The sequence below is a fragment of the Procambarus clarkii genome, chromosome 4 (assembly GCF_040958095.1).
Source record: "Procambarus clarkii isolate CNS0578487 chromosome 4, FALCON_Pclarkii_2.0, whole genome shotgun sequence".
NCBI classification, from domain to species: domain Eukaryota; kingdom Metazoa; phylum Arthropoda; class Malacostraca; order Decapoda; family Cambaridae; genus Procambarus; species Procambarus clarkii.
Window position 1 is genome coordinate 40422132 of NC_091153.1, and position 9784 is coordinate 40431915.

Genomic DNA, 9784 nt, shown 5'->3' on the forward strand with positions numbered 1-9784 from the left:
TACAACGGGTATACCAGTATACAACGGGCATACCAGTATACAACGGGTATACCAGTATACAACGGGCATACCAGTATACAACGGGTATACCAGTATACAACGGGTATACCAGTATACAACGGGCATACCAGTATACAACGGGTATACCAGTATACAACGGGTATACCAGTATACAACGGGTATACCAGTATACAACGGGCATACCAGTATACAACGGGTATACCAGTATACAACGGGCATACCAGTATACAACGGGCATACCAGTATACAACGGGTATACCAGTATACAACGGGCATACCAGTATACAAACGGCCTACCGGTATACAACGGGCATACCAGTATACAACGGGCATACCAGTATACAACGGGCATACCAGTATACAACGGGCATACCAGTATACAACGGGCATACCAGTATACAACGGGCATACCAGTATACAACGGCCATAACAGTATACAACGGGCATAACAGTATACAAGAGGGTATTCCTGAATACATCGTGTATTCCTGTATACAGGAATAATGTATAGCACTATAGTATAGTACTAGCTTCATAATACAGTACTAGCTTCATAATACAGTACTAGCTTCATAATACAGTACTAGCTTCATAATACAGTACTGACTGCATAATACAGTACTAGCTGCATAATACAGTACTAGCTTCATAATACAGTACTGGCTTCATAATACAGTACTAGCTTCATAATACAGTACTAGCTTCATAATACAGTACTGACTGCATAATACAGTACTAGCTGCATAATACAGTACTAGCTTCATAATACAGTACTGGCTGCATAATACAGTACTAGCTGCATAATACAGTACTAGCTGCATAATACAGTACTAGCTTCATAATACAGTACTAGGTGCATAATACAGTACTAGCTGCATAATACAGTACTAGCTTCATAATACAGTACTAGCTGCATAATACAGTACTAGCTGCATAATACAGTACTAGCTTCATAATACAGTACTAGCTGCATAATACAGTACTAGCTGCATAATACAGTACTAGCTTCATAATACAGTACTAGCTGCATAATACAGTACTAGCTGCATAATACAGTACTAGCTTCATAATACAGTACTAGCTGCATAATACAGTACTAGCTTCATAATACAGTACTAACTTCATAATACAGTACTAGCTGCATAATACAGTACTAGCTGCATAATACAGTACTAGCTTCATAATACAGTACTAGCTTCATAATATAGTACTAGCTGCATAATAGAGTACTAGCTGCATAATACAGTACTAGCTGCATAATGCAGTACTAGCTTCATAATATAGTACTAGCTTCATAATACAGTACTAGCTGCATAATACAGTACTAGCTTCATAATATAGTACTAGCTTCATAATACAGTACTAGCTGCATAATACAGTACTAGCTGCATAACACAGTACTAGCTTCATAATACAGTACTAGCTGCATAATACAGTACTAGCTTCATAATACAGTACTAGCTTCATAATACAGTACTAGCTGCATAATACAGTACTAGCTGCATAACACAGTACTAGCTTCATAATATAGTACTAGCTTCATAATACAGTACTAGCTGCATAATACAGTACTAGCTGCATAATACAGTACTAGCTGCATAACACAGTACTAGCTTCATAATACAGCTTTTTTTATTATTATTTTGTACCACAGACGTGGCCAGACATTTACAATGCTAACAAGCATTTATACATTTTCTTCCGTCCTCCATGGACAGGGTTAGAGATGTGTTAAACATATAATTAAAGGGTTTATTGATCAATCAACCACAGAAGGTGAGTCGGTGCTTTTAAAATGCTAAGCTAACCTACATACGTAAATACATAGATACACATATTTACGTATGCCCTACATAAAGTGTTCGATGTGTCTTTTACATAGTGTCATTAATGTACATTCACAAAGGTGAAATGTAATTCTGATCAGCTTCCATATATACTTTAAACACATACATATACATACACCCACACACATATACATACATATATACACACACACATGCATTCACATACATTTGTCTCTTTTACTCTGACAGGGTGAGATAGCTGATAGAGAAACTAGTGTGCAATTAAGCACTTAATCACTGAAGGTGATTAAGGTGCTTTTACAAGCTCAGGTTATATAGTTACATCACATACATACATTGTATAATTGATACATTACATGGTTAATCTTGGATACAAGTCCAATATACCATCAAGTGTTCCAGTACTCATATAGTAATTACAGAGTTCAGCATACCTTAGCCCAGGAGGGCGAAAGTCAGTCAGTATGGGACATTCTATAATATAATGTTCAAGAGTGCATGTTTTCTCTTTCACAATTCATAATACAGTACTAGCTTCATAATACAGTACTAGCTGCAAAATATGTACTAGCCGCATAATACAGTACTAGCTGAATACAGTGCTAGCTGCATAATACAGTACTAGCTGCAAAATATAGTACTAGCCGCATAATACAGTACTTGCCGCTTAATACAGTACTAGCTGCATAATACAGTACCAACTGCATATTTCTGTCTAAGCTACACCATTCAATGACACGTTGAGAACAGTTGCGGCCAGTTTGTCTTGACACCGAGTTAAGTGTCTTTGTTGTTCCTGGCGCGATGATTAACCCAGACATGTGCCCGAGCTTGACTACGAAACCAGACTCACACACAGCTTGGCCTTGAGGTCCCAGCGCACGACCCCCACCACCACCACCACACTGTCTGGGGCCGGGTAGACTGGGGGTCGTCAATGTGCAGGGAGAGACTGGTCCTCTCAAGGCTGTGTGTGGTAGCCTATCACCACCTTCCTATAAGGCGTGTTGATGCTCGTATGATGTTACTTTGTGGTAGCCTATCACCACCTTCCTATAAGGCGTGTTGATGTTACTTTGTGGTAGCCTATCACCACCTTCCTATAAGGCGTGTTGATGCTCGTATGATGTTACTTTGTGGTAGCCTATCACCACCCTGCTATAAGGCGTGTTGATGTTACTTTGTGGTAGCCTATCACCACCCTGCTATAAGCGTGTTGATGCTCGTACGATGTTATACTTTGTGGTAGCCTATCACCACCTTCCTATAAGGCGTATTGACGTACGTATGATGTTACTTTGTGGTAGCCTATCACCACCCTGCTATAAGGCGTATTGACGTACGTATGATGTTACTTTGTGGTAGCCTATCACCACCCTGCTATAAGGCGTATTGATGTACGTATGATGTTACTTTGTGGTAGCCTATCACCACCCTGCTATAAGGCGTATTGATGTACGTATGATGTTACTTTGTGGTAGCCTATCACCACCCTGCTATAAGGCGTATTGATGTACGTATGATGTTACTTTGTGGTAGCCTATCACCACCCTGCTATAAGGCGTATTGATGTACGTATGATGTTACTTTGTGGTAGCCTATCACCACCTTGCTATAAGACGTGTTGATGTACGCCACGATAAAAAAAAAGAGTTATCCCAGCCTTTTTTTTATCAATGTCAACATCGCTCAAAGTGAATTGTTAAAAATAGAACTGAACTCAGAATATATCGGGTCCCTGATCTCGGCTTGTTCTAGTGAACATTCCCATTCTTGGTTACTAAAGCAGGGCGAGGTATCTATTCAACAACATTATATAGGTATTAGTTAAAAAATATATATTGGTTTCCTCCGAGACTAAGGGTCCCCTTCTTCCAGCCAGAGGTGGTACTCCCTTCCATATTATTACAAAAAATATGAATATATATATAATATTATATATATATATATATATATATATATATATATATATATATATATATATAATATTATATATATATATATATATATATATATATATATATATATATATATATATATATATATATATAATTTGTATATGGGAAGGAAATTATCAGGGGGGGAAAGCGCCAAGCCACTACGACTATATAGCACTGGGAAGGGATACGGATAAGGATTTGGGATGGGACGGGGGGAAGGAATGGTGCCCATCCACTTGGACGGTTGGGGATTGAACGCCGACCTGTATGAAGCGAGACCGTGGCTCTACCGTCGAGAACGGAAATTCAGTTTGCTGTCTATGGGAACACCAAGGAATTCCCCCACCAACTCTGCTCATAATTAGGGTATTGTTAATTTAATTTGATTGAGATGCCATTAAATTTACATATTGTTTGTCACCAAACAACGTTTAAAACGTTTTATAGATGTTAAGGGAAAATTTGTTAGCAACTAACCACAAATAATTGTTTTTTTTTAGTTCAGCATTCACTGTATTATTTAGATACAGGCTTACCTATTTCCCAAGATGCCCACCCTCAATAGATAGCCTAAAATTAACAGAAAATAACAAACTCCTAATCAGCAATGTTCAGGAAAGTAAATGATCAATGGGACCAAGTAGCGCTTCTAATTAGATTCAGGTATACGCATTAAGGCAACGCAGACAGCTTCATCATCTTGGACCAGTGGTGTGAGTAAATTAGTGGAGAGAAATCCTACCAGAGCACTTAACAGACTTAAGATTGTGCAAATTCCATATTCACTGAAGGAACCGGCCTGTGGGGGCATTCTTACAGGCTATTCACCCCAACCAGCTTCACTAAACGACTGTCAACATGTCTATACAGTATACCTAGGTCATAAAAGTATTTGTGTGTACGTCTGATACCATACTACTTGTGTACAGGAGGAAATGCATATGTTTATCTCTCAGAATGTTTGGTAATATGTTTATTGCTTGTGATGTGTGTCTATGTATGTATTAACACGATGTACTGAACGGGGTGAGAATAGCTTGAGCTACCTCATCCCTTTGTGAGTATTTTACCTCAATAAACTTATTTCAATTTCAATTTCAAACTGTCAACAAACTGGGATAACCCCGTAGTGAACATTGTCTTAGTAATGCTGTAGGCAGCTTTTAGGAAGGATTAAGTCCAAAATCTTAGCTAAATATGGCTTCAGGTGGTCGGGGACCGTAAATTTTTTAGCTTTATGGTGGTCCACCCACCTAGACCAGCTATACTGATCTTCAACAGGAGGCATCCCACAACAGTCATCTAGCTCCCAGGTCCATTTGGTTGAGAGGTAATTGTGCTAACCGTCGCCATTATATACGGTTGGTAAATTACAAGCTGGCAGATGTGTAAGTTGCTTACTAACGTCACGCCACTGAAGCTTTAATAACACTTCTGTAATTATATATATATTTACATACAACAAGGTACATCGGGTTGTGAAAGTACATACAATGGAGGTTGTGGAGGCCTGATCGAGGACCGGGCCGCGGGGACATTGAGCCCCAAAAATGGGGGTAGAAATAGCCTAAGCTACTCTATCCCTTTGAGATGTATTTCTTTCTTGTCTCAATAAACGAACTTGAATCCCAAAATTATCGCGGCAATCGAATGTTATATTCTTGCAGAGCCACACACACACACACACACACAGCGTTCCTCACAGATCTTTAAGCTAACCAATAAATGTAGTAAATGTAATAACAGCTACATTGAAAAAGAATTTGAATTCAACACACTACTTTATAAATGATAGAATAGATTATACTCATGAAGTTGTGTGTCTTCAGTAATAAACTGTATGAGTGGGTAGCAAAGAAAATTATATTTGTATTATATAGTGGGTAAACTAAGATAAAATTAGGTACTTTTTGGTCCTACTTTTAAATAAAATATAGGTTGGATTAACTGCGTTACTTTAATTAGTGAGTGGGTTCCATACACTATCATTTTATTTGCATGAAGTGTTTTATCACAGCTTTAGTCTGACTCTAAGAGATGTCAAAGATAATTATTTCTCGTGTGGTGCTAATAGATTCTATTACATCTATCAAAGAGAAGTTTCAAATCAGGATTAGAATTTAGGAATAAGGTTTGTAAGTAGCAGAAGAGAATGAGTGAGGAGGAGGAATTATCAGGGAAAGCGCCAAGCCATTACGACAATATAGCACTGGGAAGGGGTCAGGATCAGGATTTGGGATGGGACGGAGTGAAGGAATGGTGCCCAACCTCTTGTGGACGGTCGGGGATTGAACACCGACCTGCATGAAGCGAGACCGTCGCTTTACCCTCCACCCCAAGTGGTTGGGCTTTTTTTTAGTTTTTTTTTAGCTATATTTTGCATATATACATTTGAATAATAAAGACGTTAATTTAAAAAAGGATTGATAGGTGTGGAGTGAATGAATGTTCAACATGTTCTGGGATTGAAACAGAGAGGCTGTGTTGTGCCAATGTAAATTTTGTAGCCAAAATAACATTGGGCTTCATTTGGTAACACATCATATAACTCTGTAGCCTGTCCTCCATCACATACAGGATGGAAATGATGACATTTTCTGTTTTGGGTCCTCTGGTAAGTTAGGTTAAGGGCACTTTAGTACGACAGTTTCTTGACGGTGGGGGACCTTAGGAGGAGGTTTCTCTCTGTCTTTAGGGGGATTGGGAGAGAGTGAAGAGCAGAGGTGCAGTGGGTGCTCTGTGAGAGATCAACATCAGAGGCCTGAGACTGTTCAACACGCTTCCACTACACATAAGGGACATAACTGGCTGACCCCTCACAGTGTTCAAGAGAGAACTATTAACATCAGAGGCCCGAGACTGTTCAACACGCTTCCACTACACATAAGGGACATAACTGGCCGACCCCTCACAGTGTTCAAAAGAGAACTATCAACATCAGAGGCCCGAGACTGTTCAACACGCTTCCACTACACATAAGGGACATAACTGGCTGACCCCTCACAGTGTTCAAGAGAGAACTATCAACATCAGAGGCCCGAGACTGTTCAACACGCTTCCACTACACATAAGGGACATAACTGGCCGACCCCTCACAGTGTTCAAAAGAGAACTATCAACATCAGAGGCCCGAGACTGTTCAACACGCTTCCACTACACATAAGGGACATAACTGGCTGACCCCTCACAGTGTTCAAGAGAGAACTATCAACATCAGAGGCCCGAGACTGTTCAACACGCTTCCACTACACATAAGGGACATAACTGGCCGACCCCTCACAGTGTTCAAGAGAGAACTATCATCATCAGAGGCCCGAGACTGTTCAACACGCTTCCACTACACATAAGGGACATAACTGGCCGACCCCTCACAGTGTTCAAGAGAGAACTCTATCAACATCAGAGGCCCGAGACTGTTCAACACGCTTCCACTACACATAAGGGACATAACTGGCCGACCCCTCACAGTGTTCAAGAGAGAACTATCAACATCAGAGGCCCGAGACTGTTCAACACGCTTCCACTACACATAAGGGACATAACTGGCCGACCCCTCACAGTGTTCAAGAGAGAACTATCAACATCAGAGGCCCGAGACTGTTCAACACGCTTCCACTACACATAAGGGACATAACTGGCCGACCCCTCACAGTGTTCAAGAGAGAACTATCAACATCAGAGGCCCGAGACTGTTCAACACGCTTCCACTACACATAAGGGACATAACTGGCCGACCCCTCACAGTGTTCAAGAGAGAACTATCAACATCAGAGGCCCGAGACTGTTCAACACGCTTCCACTACACATAAGGGACATAACTGGCCGACCCCTCACAGTGTTCAAGAGAGAACTATCAACATCAGAGGCCCGAGACTGTTCAACACGCTTCCACTACACATAAGGGACATAACTGGCCGACCCCTCACAGTGTCCAAGAGAGAGAACTCGATAAACACCTCCAAGGGATTACCTGATCAACCAGGCTGTGAAGTGGAAGAACCAGGGCTGACTGGGAAGAATCTATAATTAGACTCATGCGAGCAGCCGCGACAAACAGCCTGGTTAACCAATCCAACAACCAGGAGGCCCGGTAAGGGACCGGGCCGTGGTCCCTGACCAAGCCTGCAAGAATTTACCAGCCCCGAAATCAACGCAATGTAACCGCAAAGAAGGGGGACAGGAGGAGAAGGGGGGACAGGAGAAGGGGTGACAGGAGAAGGGGTGGTTATCTTGAGGTTATCTTGAGATGATTTCGGGGCTTTAGTGTCCCCGCGGCCCGGTCCTAGACCAGGCCTCCACCCCCAGGAAGCAGCTCGTGACAGCTGACTAACTCCCAGGTACCTATTTACTGCTAGGTAACAGGGGCATTCAGGGTGAAAGAAACTTTGCCCATTTGTTTCTGCCTCGTGCGGGAATCGAACCCGCGCCACAGAATTACGAATCCTGCGCGCTATCCACCCCCTACGAGGGGTGACAGGAGGAGGGGTGACAGGAGGAGGGGTGACAGGAGGAGGAGGGGGGACAGGAGAAGGGGTGACAGGAGAAGGAGTGACAGGAGGAGGGGTGACAGGAGGAGGAGGGGGGACAGGAGAAGGGGTGACAGGAGAAGGGGTGACAGGAGAAGGGGTGACAGGAGAAGGGGTGACAGGAGGAGGGGGGACAGGAGAAGGGGTGACAGGAGAAGGGGTGACAGTAGGAGGGGGGACAGGAGGAGAGTGGGACAGGAGGAGAGTGGGACAGGAGGAGAGTGGGACAGGAGGAGAGTGGGACAGGAGGAGAGTGGGACAGGAGGAGAGTGGGACAGGAGGAGAGTGGGACAGGAGAAGGGGTGACAGGAGAAGGGGTGACAGTAGGAGGGGGGACAGGAGGAGAGTGGGACAGGAGAGTGGGACAGGAGGAGAGTGGGACAGGAGGAGAGTGGGACAGGAGGAGAGTGGGACAGGAGAAGGGGTGACAGGAGAAGGGGTGACAGTAGGAGGGGGGACAGGAGGAGAGTGGGACAGGAGAGTGGGACAGGAGGAGAGTGGGACAGGAGGAGAGTGGGACAGGAGGAGAGTGGGACAGGAGGAGAGTGGGACAGGAGGAGAGTGGGACAGGAGGAGAGTGGGACAGGAGGAGAGTGGGACAGGAGGAGAAGGGGGGACAGGAGGAGAGTGGGACAGGAGGAGAGTGGGAGACAGGAGGAGAGTGGGACAGGAGGAGAGTGGGACAGGAGGAGTAGTAAACACACGCCCCGCGCACCACTTTAATATACAACACAATGTTTCACAGAAATGTTAACTCTAAGTAATGTAATACACCCCTTGCAAACATAATATATAATCATGTATTGTACATAATTCAATAGGAAACAATACTTAGTGAAGCGGGTAAAACTTTATAATGTGAAACTGATGTATTTCATACACTCACGGATATTGTATGAAACGTACAAACAGCTTAATAAACAGTACAAAATACGAAGTTTAAGCTGTATTTCCGAGGGTAATATGTGACAGAGGGTAGAGGTGTGTGAGAGGATAGAGGGGTGTGTGTGTGAGAGGATAGAGGTGTGTGTGTGAGAGGATAGAGGTGTGTGTGTGAGAGGATAGAGGTGTGTGTGAGAGAGGATAGAGGTGTGTGTGTGTGTGTGCGAGAGAGGACAGATGTGTGTGAGAGGATAGAGATGTGTGTGAGAGGATAGAGATGTGTGTGAGAGGATAGAGGTGTGTGTGTGTGTGTGCGAGAGAGGACAGATGTGTGTGAGAGGATAGAGATGTGTGTGAGAGGATAGAGATGTGTGTGAGAGGATAGAGGTGTGTGTGAGAGGATAGAGGTGTGTGTGAGAGGATAGAGGTGTGTGTGTGTGTGTGTGTGCGAGAGAGGACAGATGTGTGTGAGAGGATAGAGATGTGTGTGAGAGGATAGAGGTGTGTGTGAGAGGATAGAGGTGTGTGTGTGTGTGCGAGAGAGGACAGATGTGTGTGAGAGGATAGAGATGTGTGTGAGAGGATAGAGGTGTGTGTGTGTATGCGA